Below are 13950 nucleotides of genomic sequence, written 5' to 3' on the forward strand. Positions count from 1 at the left end.
GCCCATTCCCCCCAGTGCCTCTCCTCTAATGTCAAGCAGATGAAGTCTGAAAAGCTTACCACTCTCTGATTCAGTTTTTTCTCATACCCTGCACATCTTTGAACTGCATGTTTGAGCTCCCATGTTGCAGTTTAAAAGGCACAACTGCACAAGATTACAGCTCATGCTTTAGGGACAGTTTGATATATAAATACGTAACAGATTTTGGAATATCTGACAGGAAAAACTAAACCAAAGTGTGGTATAGCTGCTGAGCTGGTGACTCCAGAGGGTAACGCTTTGTAAGAAATGTCTATGTTGGAAGGAACACACAGGAAGCTGCCAAATAGATTTTAAACTATTTTCCTCTTCCCGTCTAATTTGCTAGCAGGGGTTTATTTAGCTAATTAATTCAATTCAATTCAGTTTATTTATGTAGCACCAAATTACAACAAATGTCATCTCAAGGGACTTAAATAATAATAAAGTCCAATTCAAGCCAATTGGAGTTCAATTCATTGTAATCATAATTCATTTCAAAATAATCCAATTAATTCATATAGTGCCATATCTTGAGCGTGCCTGAGGCGACTGTGGAAAGGAACGACTCCCTTTAAACAGGAAGAAACCTCTGGCAGAACCAGACTCAGGAAGGGTGGCCATCCGCCTCGACCAGCTGGGGTTTGAGAAGACAGAAAAGAGGGGAAAAAACACTGTAACACCATTCAAAGGATATCTGTTGGAACAGGGAAACACGAGTACATAATATCATTTGAGAAATTAAACAGGGGGAAAAGAGAGTAAAGTGAGGAAAGGTGTGACAGATGAGGCCCCCCAGCAGTCTAGGCCTATAGCAACTAACTATGGGATGTTGCAGGATCACCTGAGCCATCCCAACTATAAGCTTTATCAAAAAGGAAAGTTTTATGCCTGATCTTAAAAGTGGAAAGGGTGTCTGCTTCCCGGACATTTACTGGCAGCTTATTGCACAAGAGAGGGGCCTGATAACTGAAGGCTCTGCCTCCCATTCTACTTTTAGAAACTCTGGGAACCTCAAGTAAACCTGCAGTTTGCCAGCTAAGTGCTCTGTTAGGAAAATATCTTACAATGAGATCTTTAAGATATGATGGAGCTCGGTCATTAAGAGCTTTATATGTGAGGAGAAGAATCTTAAATTCTATTCTGAATTTAACAGGGAGCCAATGAAGAGAAGCTAAAACTGGAGAAATATGATCTCTCCTGTTAGTTCTAATCAGAACTCTGGCTGCAGCATTTTGGATCAACTGAAGGCTTTTCAGAGAATATGTGGGACAGCCCAATAATAAGGAATTGCAGGAGTCCAATATTGAAGTAACAAAAGCAAGGACTGGTTTTTCTGCATCACTCTGAGACAGGATGTTCCTGATTTTAACAATATTACAAAGGTGAAAGAAGCCTCATCATGTTCCTCCAGTGTACAAACACTGAAAGCTGAACTTTTAGGTCACTTTCACATTAGCACTGTTTTAATACGTTTCCTCAGATAGTCCTTTTTGTCTGGGCTGGTGTGAAAACTCATCCGAACTCTGGTCCGCCTAGAAACATGGGTCTTAGTTCATTCGCAAATTAACCCTGGTGCGGTTCGCTTACAGCGGGAACGCTTTCAGGTGTCCCTGAAATTGTAAATTGTAAAAAACAGAAATTAGATGAACGTTAAGCTGCATCCATGCAGATTTGGTTTAGCAATTAATTTGGTAACTGTTAACCTAAGCTACTTCCCAAATTTCACAGGTTGCTGCAGAAATTTCATCAACGCTGTGTAGTGAACAATGATGCAATAATCTGCATATAGTTTACAACACTATTTACGTTGATTAGTTTGCTAGCGGTACCTGTCGATAAGCGTTTTAAGTTTCCCTTACACATTACAAAGAGACTGACCTATCCTAGTGCGTTTTTAGGTGCCTGATGAAGTTGGACGTAGCTGAGCCGGCAACATTTATCCTGATACGATACCACACACTTTGCAAGTGGCCGTTCGCTTGTTTGCTGTCTGTGTGAACGCTTTATGACCAAATGTGACAACATGTGGCACAGTCCCAGATGAGCTTGACGCTGCCATGGTTGGAGTAGTTTTGATTTCAGTGGCTGCACACATGCACGAGTCTATGTTGCGCTCAGCCTGCCATCAGCCTTGTCTTACATTGGAATTAATGAAATAAAGATCAGAAAAAATAATTTCATGAAATGAAGATTGATTGTACGAGTCCCAAACCTTGAGTCTTGAAAAAAATATTTGGAAAATGTCTTGTGGGCAGACATGGAGTAGTGAGAAGGCGTAGGCCCTAATTGATATATGGTCATTGTAGTTAGGATTATTGTGAACAAGCCGGCTGAAGGAGATGGATTTCCGTTTTCGGTCCGAGCCAATCAATGAGCCAGGTTTTCTTCTTGGTCAGTGCTCATTTCATAGCTCCCCAAACGAGCAGCTGTTGTAACGTTATCCAGGTGGTCTGGCCCGTTTTCAAAAGTGCAGAGAGTGAACCAAACCAAAGGAAGGGGTAAAATATTTTACCATTCCCTGCCCAATCGAGCCAAATCCCTCGGACTATGTGAAAGCCCCCTTAGAGAGGTAGGGAACGTCCACCATTTAAGCTTGAAATGCCTGTGAATGTCATTTTATTGCTCTTCTCCCAGTAGTTCCACTGCTTCAGATTTTTTTTACTTGTGCTATTGCCAGGTTAAAAAAAAGTGAATAAATAAAAGAAAAATGGTCTCTACAGTTGAAACAAGTGGAAACCATGATGTTGATTGTTATTTGTTTTAATCACATTTCTAGTTTATCTTTTTAGGTGTATTATTTGACATGTCTGTGTCACGCCCATGGGATTTTTCCCCATGTTTTCAGTTTTATGTTTAATCATGTTTTAGGTTTTATGTCTTGGGTTCATGTTTTGCCATTTGCTTTTCCCCTCACTTCACTTACCAGCTCATTAGTTTCACTCACTTCACCTGTGTTTTTCCCCTCAGCTGCACTCACTCACCTATCACTTAGTCTCCGGGCTCCCCTGTTTCTTTGTCGGACCATGATGTCAAATTTTTCAAAATGACGTATCAGGCCTGGCGCTTCCCTTGAAAAGACGGCGCAGCGCGGTGTCGTGCACCACTCGATTTTTGTAACTTGGCGGCGCCAACGACAGACCGGATGGACCATTTCGAGGCCAGGCACAGTGAGGAAGTGCGTTTGTGCAGGCACCTGTACGACACTTCTCTAAAACAGCACAGGGACCACGTAAACTCCCAAAACTCTTGGACGGAGATAGGCAGAACTTTGGGGAAAGAGGGAGAGTTCTGCAAGAGTGTTTGGAAGAAGCTACGCGACCGACTGGTGAAGGCGAAGAAGAGGGCAGAGGCTCGAAGTGGTGATGCCGGGAACTTCAGACCTCTTATAGGTGAATTATCTTTGCTCACGAATTTCGTGAAACAGAGACACCGAAACAAATATAGAAAGTAAAAAGCTACTTTGTGTCCCCTTTTTTAAAAGCAAAACGATCAATTGGTAGCTATATCAACTTTATCTGAATCGTATGTTAAAAACCTCTCTTTTATGTTTGTTTAATGTAGACTCTCCAGGAAAGGAAACTGAACAGCACCCAGATTGATGCACCAGTTTTTTGGGATGTTGTTTCGACACCACACAGAAGTCCATCGATGATGTCCCTGTGTGTGTCCCCCATTGCCCCAAGAAGTCCACTTTCCTTCCTGACACCCGAGGACCAGCCACCTGCAACGGCATCCACATCGGCATGCCTTCCCGCACCCCCGGCACCTGCCACATCTAGCTTGTCCTTGCCCTCGCCACCTCGCAAGAGGAAAAGGAACGCAGGTGCAGCAGTCATACTGCACGCCAATGCAGTCTTTCTTTCTGTCATTGGCAGACATAGCAGCACATGTGGTTCCTGTTGGCCACCACGACCCTCCTTACCTACCTTGATACCCTTCTTACCTTGCTTACGACCCCTCATGCCACGAACCCACCAAGCTAAGTATTTTTCCATGTCAAGTGTTTTGTTTTGTTTTTTTAGTCAGTTATATTCATGGTTTTGTCACGTTTTCAGTCGCGCTTTTGTTTAACTTTTGTTTTTGTGAATAAACCTAGTTTGCTTTTCTACATCCTCTGAGTCTGTCCTACCACCCACCCCAAACCTGACAGTCTGAGCCTTTTAGCTGTTCTTGTTGCATGTATTGGCATTGTGTAGTGGATCATAACCCCTGTCACCTCTGAAAGAGTCTGACTAGTGGTTTCCTTCTATGTAGCTTATTGTTAGCTTTGATGTTAGCTGTAATGTTATATCCTCATTTGTAAGTCGCTTTGGATAAAAGCGTCTGCATAAACATAAACATTATCTTGTTAGCTAAGATGTCATGCTGTGTAATGTTTTGTAGCTCCTTGGTTTTGGTTTTTATTTTTACTTGACCTTGTCGTTTTCTAAAGCATAATGGCTGAAGGAGGAGTAGAGATGAATTACTACATATATTACTGGTTTGCAGAACAGTTGAAAAATCAATGTCTTTGACATGGGTTAGCATTGTTGAACTTGGCAAGGGTAAATTACTAATGTGAATGCAAATCAATACATGTGTTGGAGCTACATATGCCACCATCCAGACCAGGGACGTTCACAGGAATCTTGAAGGGCAGTTGCTCTAACCTGAAGAAAGGGCAGGCAACCCCCCCCCCCCAAAAAAAAAACAGCAACAACAAAACAACCTCACAGGTTTTTCACTATAAGCACACTGTCTTTATTGAAATAGTAAGCAGTGTAACAGGAAGCAGTGTAACCGTGTAGCGGTACAGTGTAAGGTGTTAGCAGTGTACTTTAACACTAACAGTGTAAAAGTTCAAAAAAGGAGGCGCCTATTGGGAGCCATGTCAACAAAAATCTTCAGCACCTCGTGCACCTCAGTTGCATGTAACCTAGTTTGGTAGCCTACCACAAAACAACCTGAGCCATGTAAAACGTTGACTGCAAGCTAGCTGGCTGTCGGTGTTTTTTGCTACCTAAACTTGGCACAGTAGCTGGCTGTCAGATTATTTATGGACACTAAACGTCCTAAACTCAACATTGGATATTAGAGAAGTTGATTGTGATCCTGTCTTGTAGCCTAGGCACTGTGTACACATTTCAAGCTCACCTTTTCAGGCCGTCAGGGCAGTCGCTCTACTCCCACGGCGTCTCTGCTTGGCTCAAGCGTCGCCCGGTCGCGTGCGCCCTTGTTTTTTTTCTAGTGAAGCGTGCTGCTTGCCCTCCGCAACGCCCGCGCCCCTCCCTTTTGCCTAAATCTCCAGGTGGTGAATCTGAATGATTGACTCTGAAGACTTTATTTTAGGATACTTCAATCAAAATTACGAATTATACAGAAAATCATGTTGAAATATGAAATCATATTTGCCTATATTATTTTCTCCCCTCCCTCGGAAGGGCAGCATCAGCCAAGGATGGCAAAATGGCGGTTGCCCTGGCAACTTGGGCCATTACCTGTGCACGTCACTGATCCAGACATTATATTTAGTTTATTCCTGTGAGACTATGGCTGTGTTCGAAACCGCCTACTACATACTACATACTTGCAAACGGCATACTCATCGATCAGACAGTATGCAGAGCGTTTACACAGTGCACTTCACTCCTGCCCGAGCGGAAATCAGCTGGCCTGAAAAGCTGATTTCCCTTAAGCTATAAACTCTGTAAATATATAACTTTAGCAACATTTGAAACATTTTCAGGCGAGAAAGTAGTCATTTAGACCCCCAAGGTGTTGAAAATCTGACAAAATACCAGCTATTTACAATTTTGTTCCCACGAATTCAGCGCTACTAAAGCTAGCCGCAGTGAGCAACGCACTTCCGGTTTCGCCGTTTTGACTGCTCTCGTCCCGTTAACGGAATTTGACCGTTCAAATGGCGATGGGCGACGTCACGTTACGTTGCATCTTGGGTAGTTTGAGTGTGACAAGTAACCTCATGATGAATACTCAACATTTCGGCGAATCTAGTGTACATCCGGGAACTTAAAAAAGTATGACTAGTAGGAATAGTAGGAGAAGTAGGTGGTTTCGAACACAGCCTATGTCAAAGTACATTAAGCACACATTACAAAAGCATGGCACCCATGGTAATCTGACTTGCCTGCAGTCAAGATGTGCCACCCATTAAACTCGTGGTTCATCAAGAAAATACAACAAAGGTTGTTTCGATAGCAAAATATTTCTTATTCTATTCTAATGTTTCCCTTATCAATAGCTTTCATCTTAGGTTTGCCCATCAGGAAAACAGATTCTCCAAACAAAAAGCGTGCTGATTGCTATCTACAGCAGGTGAGACACTGACAAATCATAAATACTACAAAGACATCCCAAGTTCCAAAAACTCATTTAATTTTGGGGGTCTCTAATTTTGCCTATTTATCAACATATTAAATTGGGGATTTTTTTTAAAAGGCTTAGACAGGCTGGATATAGATAGTTAGATATAGGTGTAACCCATATGGTTTTCATATTATTTTTCCCCTCCATATTACTTTCCCTGTTATTTCCCTGTCTCTGCGCTGCTTTTACTCTGAGCCAATCAAGTCTTTGCTCACATGTTGGTCATTGGTCATTGATAACTGAAGCCGATAGTGTTTTCTTTGATACAATTGTAGTTGAATTTGATTCAGGTAATGCTTTGGATGGATTGCGGAAAATTTTACCTTATACATACGTATGTAATCTCGATAAAGTGACATATGATATTCTTGAACTTTCAACTGTTTGTTCTGAAATAGAAGGAAAATTAAAAACTCAAAAATACTTGGATGAATTGAAAAATTTGGCAAAACTCACAGGACAGGACTACACTGAGGTTTTAAAGGGTGTGATGTCTCTACTGGGCCAGTCCATCACTAAGGAAATTTCCACTCAAGTGAAAACACTTCCAGAAAGAAAGGAAGAAGTGGTGTCCCTTGTTCCCAGTGCCACCAGCCCTGCTCATCTGTCCAGCACTTCCACCATCAGTTCACCACAAGGAACTACTATGGCTGCCACACAGAATATATCAAGTGAGCTGCCACACGTCATGCAAAATCATAATGCTCAGTACAATTCCAGACCTTCCCTTCCGGCAATTACACTCCCTGATCTAATTCCACCAGGAATACAACGTTATGTAGTGGAACACATTGTTAAAAGTGATGAGAATGCTGGACATTTATCCTCTCATAGACTCAGATCATTCTCAGGCAGAACACAAAGACCACAAAATGAGTCTGATTATGATACGTGGCGCTCAGCTGTTGATCTTCTTTTAAAGGATCCCGCTGTTTCAGATTTACAGCGAACAAGGAAAATGTTTGAGAGTCTTCTTCCACCTGCGGCTGATATGGTGAAGCATCTACAGCCAGATACACCGCCCATAACTTATCTCCAGATTCTTGACTCCGCCTACGGAACTGTTCAAGATGGTGACGAACTGTATGCAAAGTTTATTGAGCTGTTCCAGGATGCTGGAGAGGAGCCATCTGCATAATTGCAACGCCTGCAAGTTGCACTGAGTCTCGCTGTGAAGAGGGGAGGAGTTAAAGTGGTTGACATGGACCGACACCTATTAAATCAATTTTGTCGAGGTTGTTGGGACAACACGCTCATCTCAGAACTTCAACTGAAGCAGCGCAAGTCCCATCCGCCCACTTTCGCTGAGTTATTACTGCTACTACGCACTGAAGAAGACAGAGAGGCTTCAAAAGCTCAGCGTATGAAGCAGCACCTTGGCTCAAAAGCTAGAGCCGGGGCGCACGCTCAATATGCTTATGCTACGCTAGAAGACAGTAAAGTGGATGCATTAACTACCATCACCCAGCAGCTTGCAGACATTCAAAAGCAGCTGGCATACCTTACTGCCCACTCGACTCGGAAGCAGATCACTCCCACTCAGCCTACGCACGTCAGCAAGTTCAGTGAAAGTGCAATGAAAAAACAGACTCCTCGCTCCCCTCACAAAGTTTCAACTCCAGGGCCAAAGCCAGGCTATTGTTATAATTGTGGAGAAGACGGGCACATAAGACCCAACTGCGATAATGATCCGAACCCGTCACTTGTTGCCATGAAGAAAAAACAGTTTTCAGAAAAGCAGCGAAAATGGCACAAGTCCAACCCTCACAGTACTCCATCTTTAAACTGCGGAGGACCAACAACGTCCCACCAAGCAGACACCAGTGCTATGTACAAACCAGTCGCAGTCCACTATCAAAGATCTTATTCACCTGCCCAAGGGCTTGATCGGATCCAAATGCACTGGACATGTAAAGATTGCTGGTCACAATTTCTCATGTTTATTGGACACTGGATCGCAAGTGACGACCATACCCATATCAACCTATAACCAACACTTCTCTCATCAACTTGTCAAGCCACTTTGTGACTTGCTTCAAATAGAGGGCGCTGCTGGACAAGAAGTCCCATATTTGGGCTACATTGAGATCATCACCTTTCCACAGGAGTTTGTTGGTGAAGATTTGGACGTGTGTACATTAGCACTGGTGGTCCTGGATGTGAACCCTGGAATTCAGTCCCAAGTCTTGATTGGGATGAACACCCTTGAACCCCTGTATGAGCACCATCTGGGAGGTGAGAATGCTACGTACCAACCCCCTCAGCATGGCTATAAAGCTGTCCTCAAGTTGCTCCAGTTGCAGCACCAGCAGGCTCAGGGGCCTTGTGACAGCTTGGTGCGGTTAGCTAGCACTTCTCCAGTCAATGTTCCAGCATGCTCCACAATGGTCATCATGGGTTCCATCCAGGCTCGTCCACCAGCCTTTGGCAAGTGTGCTCTCGTAGAAACTCCAGCTACGCCACTGCCAGGGGGGCTGTGTGTGAAGAACTGTATTGTCACATCACCAAGCCACGCACCTCACAAGTTTCCTATCATTGTTACCAATGAATCACAACAGAACATCACACTTGTGAGCAGCTGAGCCAAGTCACAAAAATGTGACAAAAACTCTTCACACAGGTGTGTGTTCAATTTAACACTAGAAATAAATAACTATGACAGATAAACACAAAGAGCTGCTGTCAATCATTTTTGAACAACTACATTCACTTCAGGAGACACTTTGAGTGGAGCTCCTCTCAACAGGTTTCACGAACACAGCTTTTATTTTCCACCATCAGTCAATGATCTTAAAGAAGATTTTTTTGGGTCAAGCATCCAATATTTGTGTAGGAAATAGTAGAGTAGAATAAGAGAGAGTGAGTGTCTCTCCAGTTACAGGAAATCAGGTGAGTGTGTGTGTGTGTGTGTGTATGTGTGGTGTTCTGATCAGCAGTCCAACATCATGAGTTTATGAGCTCCTCACTTGGCTTGAACAAAAATGGGTTTTGGTCAAAATGTTGGTATTTAAATGATGTAAATAAACGTTGAATTTGAGACTTTAGCACTTTAAACTAAATTAACTAAATTTCTTTAATAAGTGTAGGAACACCTCAGCTTCAACCAAATAGTATAATAGTCATAACTTCACCGTGTGTAATGAAGTCTTTAATATCAGAGTACCTGAAATTTAAAGGAACTAGAAAAACAGCAGTGATGCTGTATTTTACATATTTGTAATTTATGAATAATGTCTTCATTGTCTGAAAACATAATTATGCACAAATTAAAATGAAAATACAGACTGTAAAGAAAGACAGAACCACAGACAGCATTTGATTCACACACCTTTTCTTAATATAATCTTTATTGCTTTTTCATATTGGGTTGAATACAGAACAGGTTTACATCTCTTGACTTTGTGAAACACTGTCATGTTTTGCTAACGGGGGGGGGATTAACTCGTGTGTTAATGCTTTCCGACTGAGGTCTAGCATCTGTGTGTGTGTGTGTGTGTGTGTGTGTGTGTGTGTGTGTGAGGGAGTGTTTTCTCAAGGCCCTATGGAGGCATTGCACTTGCAAGTGACCAGATTAGCTTGCCCCGATGGGGCCGCAGAATGATTCCTCAGTGACTGAACACGGGTTCCACCGGAGCACTAGACGCAGGCACCGACAATACTCTGGTGGCAACTTGGAACAATGAAGGAAGACCTTTCATGTGCGTTGCCCAGAATGAGAGTGCTTTCTGCCTTTCACATATGTCCAAGTAGTGGCCCAACTGTAGTGATGGAGAGATCACAGCATCCTTCCTCCGTCTCTTTTGGTACGCAGCAAAGAGACCCTCCCTTTCTTCAATGTCATCTTGTGCTTCCTCCTCCACAGGAGACACTGGCTGCTCAACCTTTGCAGCATGTTGCAGGATGAGTTCTGCCAACAGAGAAAAAAGAGCTCTTAATTACTAAGTATTATTGATGGTGATGCAGTGGGTTGAACTGATCATGCATTATTGTTGCAGTCAATTACATCAAATTGTAAGAAATGAGTTACAGTATTATATACCTTTCACCTGTTGTTCAACCTCTGCCTTGTCTTCTGGACTGCCCAGGACATGGTGCTCGACCCACATCAGGGAAAATGCTATATCTAAGGCAGCTGCAACAAGGTAGATTGGATTTTCAAAGGGAGCACTGATTCCATCCTGTGCGCTGGCCATTTGAACATTAATGAAGATTCCCAGAAATCTCTTTTTTAGGGAGGTCTGGAGACTTCTCAGCAGACTGCTCTGGAAACGGACATTAGTCTTCAGTTTTTCCAGGTGATGATTTAGGGACAGGACAGAGGGAACAACGGAGCTTATTGTGACAGCCTTCTCTCCTTGCGTTAGATCTGTAGCCTCTCCAAATGGCTTCAGTATGTCCAATAACTCTTTCAGCAGGTTCCACTCACGTGTTGTAAACAGCAACTCCCTGTGTCCAGCCTTTTCTACAACACGAGAGAGCTTCACATGGTCAAAATGAAGAACTGCCTTTACTTGCCAAAGGGTTGAGTTCCACCTTGTATTGACGGCGGCAGGGATTCCTCTTTGTTCTCCAAATTCAGCAGCAAAGGCATCTTTGAATGATGTGCTCGTGTGGAGAAGTGAACTCAATTTGGATAACTTTGAGAGAGCAGGAGATGACACTTTTGTTTCCTTTAGACCATCCCCCACCACCAGTTGTAGCGTGTGGGCAAAACACTGTAGGCGGTCCTTTTTTGCCATGGCAGCCACTACTGTTTGTTGATCTTCAAGGCTAAGTTCATTCCAGAGCTCTGGGTCATCAATATTATCAGTGTCATATACTTCCTCTTCGTGTTCAGTGGGGAAGCACACCGTGAATGCTTTGCGCATATTGGCAGCATTATCACTGATAATGTAGTCTACCTTGTCTTTAACCCATTTAGGCCTAAAACGCCTGGAAAAGAATGCCTGTAAAACCTATGGGCGATTTCAGAAAGACCCCCTAAAACCTGAAGTTTTTCTGGAAATTCAGCAATTGTGTCAACGCCTACTAAATGATTGATTTCTCAGCCTCTGTGGCAGATAGAAACAAAATTCGAAAAGTATTTGAGAGCTTACACCTGTGGCTTTCTTTGGAAATTGAGTTTATTTACATACACCTTCACGAAAATAGAAAATGTAAAAAGTAAAGTGCAGGAACAGCACTATTTTCAATAAAAAAACAGTAATAAAATAAAATAAAATTTAATTTTATATTTAAATTGTTTATTTATCTATTTATTTTATCGTCAGTAGTCTCTTCGTACTGGCAGCACAAGGAGTCCATACACATTCCAATAAACGTTTTCATCTCATGCACAGTTACGTGTGACCACCTTGCCATCTTTGCTGGAGCTGGAGTCTGAAGTACCTGCTCACTGTATCTATTCGTCTCGGAAACGAGATGCGCCCAAAGCTCCTCAGTTAAAATCTGATTAAATGCCTGCAACGGTGTGGCATCTGCAGGTAAATCTACTTTCACCGCTGGTGTGCGGTTGAAATCTCTCCGTCGATTACGGTGGTAATTGTCAGTCTTCCACTCACATTCAAACCCTTCAAAATCATCCTCAAACATATGTGCTGGCCAAAAATCTCCATCAATTGGGTCAGCACGTTCATCAGCATCATCAAAGCCAAGAAACTCCTCACAATCGCTCCCGTCTGAAATGTCTTCCCACTGAAAGTCCTCCATGCTTGGTTCGATGAAACTTAACTTTTTTTTTTTTTTTTTTCGATGTAACTTAACTTCAAAACATTGACACGAGGAACATGACAACACTCTCACGTGTCTATTATAATGCATTTAATTGGCGCAAGGTCAATAATTGGTGCAAAACAACCTTATACATGAAAAAAGACGTGTACGCTTTCCCGGCCTTAAAGGTAGAATAACGCAACAGCGCCCCCGGCTTTAAAGGTAGAAATGCGGCAATGCTTTCCCGGCCTCAATGGGTTAATGTCAAACTCATCACATGCAGCCTCAAACTGTTCGCAGATATTCTTGGCTGTGTGAGAGCCTTTGAAAGGGTCAAAGGACAAGAGGTTGGACTTCATATAGTGCACGGTGACACCAAGGAACCCTCTCATTCTGCGGTCTGACCAGATGTCCACGGTGACGGACACCTGTTCTGTGTTGCTCAAGTCAGTTTTCAATTTTGAGTGTCTCTCTGCTGCTAGGGTTTCTGTTTTTGCTGTTAGTGTCCTGCGGCACACTGGGTTGTATTTGCCGTCAACTAACCTCATAAAGTGCCGAAAACTGTTGTGTTCTACAATTGACAACGGCAAGTTGCAGTCAATCACTAAATCAGACAGAATTGCATTTGTGATTGCCTTCTGCTGCGGATGAGTAGAGCTGTAATGTTGTACACCGCTGTTCATGAACTGGGAGATTGGAGGCTGTGATGTGCTGGGCGTCGATTTACTCAGCTTGTAGGCTTCATATCTGTAAAATAGCACATAAAGCAGATGTCATATGTAAGCATAGTATGTAGCATTATATTAATTGCAAATGAACTTTCTAATCTTAATTCCATTCTCCCTCCCTCCCAGACCACCACCTCTATCTCTCATCCCATTTACCATGTTAACTATAGGCAGGGGTCATCAATATGACTTGGCCTTAATGGCCTCTGCCGTAAAATTATAGGCGGAAGTGGGCGTGGCCAATTAAAAAAATCTTCATCTCTATTCAGGGAACATTGTTATGTATAAAGTTTTTGAATTTGCAACATACGGTAATTCCCCAAATGCAGAGGGAATTTTAAACGTCTGTAGGGGACGCTATTTCGCCATTTTGTGTCGAACGTGTGCTAGCAACCAAAAATATCGAATTTTGGATCCGGCCGCACGACTTGCCAAAGTTTGGTGAGTTTTTGAGCACGGGAAAGGGGCAAAATTGGGGCACGAAAAGGGTAAAGAATAATAATAATAATAAAAACATTACAATTTCCTTGGGTCCTTGTCGGACGAGCCCTAATAAAAACGTGTGCTTACTGTAAGACGTCGGACCCCCCCGGTCCCTCCCGCCTATGGTTCAGTTGTGTTTGGTTTGGAAATGATTTATAAAAAGGCGCGTTTTCACCATAAACCATAATAATCATAATAACATTTTTCACCATGTTACTTACATTTCTTTGTGTCCCCACTCCAAATGCCGATTGAAGTTTGAAGTAGTTTTGGTGCCATCTGTGATTTTCACGCCACATATGGCTTTCCGCCCTTTGCTGTCCTGTTCGTATTGCTTGCCCAAACGCAATTACCGCTGGAACAGACATGGTCCATGCTCTCGTAGCCTCTGGTCTGTTAGCTGTGCGTAAGGTAACGTACAAATCCTTTACCGGCTTGTGTCAGTTATGCTAACTTCGGAGTTAGCCGACCTTTCTTTACAATGTCCAGCTTCTCGGTAAAAGTCCTCCGGGCAAATGGCTGCAACAATAAATTTGCCACCAAATCAACTTCTCCTCCTCCTTCAGCCATTGATGTTTGGTATAAAACGGAAATTTACCTAACAACTATTATTAATAGTTGTTAGGTAAATTATTAATTA

At 42.8% G+C, this 13950-nt stretch overlaps 1 long non-coding RNA gene across 1 annotated transcript; it reads right to left on the reverse strand.

Annotated features, from left to right (window-relative positions):
• Positions 1–9701: 9701 nt before the first annotated feature.
• LOC142396106 (uncharacterized) lies at positions 9702–11000 on the reverse strand. The gene is made up of 2 exons (XR_012772509.1): positions 10427–11000; positions 9702–10294 (listed from the first exon to the last, which is right to left on the reverse strand). It is a non-coding gene; the product is annotated as an uncharacterized LOC142396106 (long non-coding RNA).
• Between the last annotated feature and the right edge of the window lie 2950 nt (positions 11001–13950).

The sequence above is a fragment of the Odontesthes bonariensis genome, chromosome 12, assembly GCF_027942865.1.
Source record: "Odontesthes bonariensis isolate fOdoBon6 chromosome 12, fOdoBon6.hap1, whole genome shotgun sequence".
Classification (NCBI taxonomy): Eukaryota; Metazoa; Chordata; class Actinopteri; order Atheriniformes; family Atherinopsidae; genus Odontesthes; species Odontesthes bonariensis.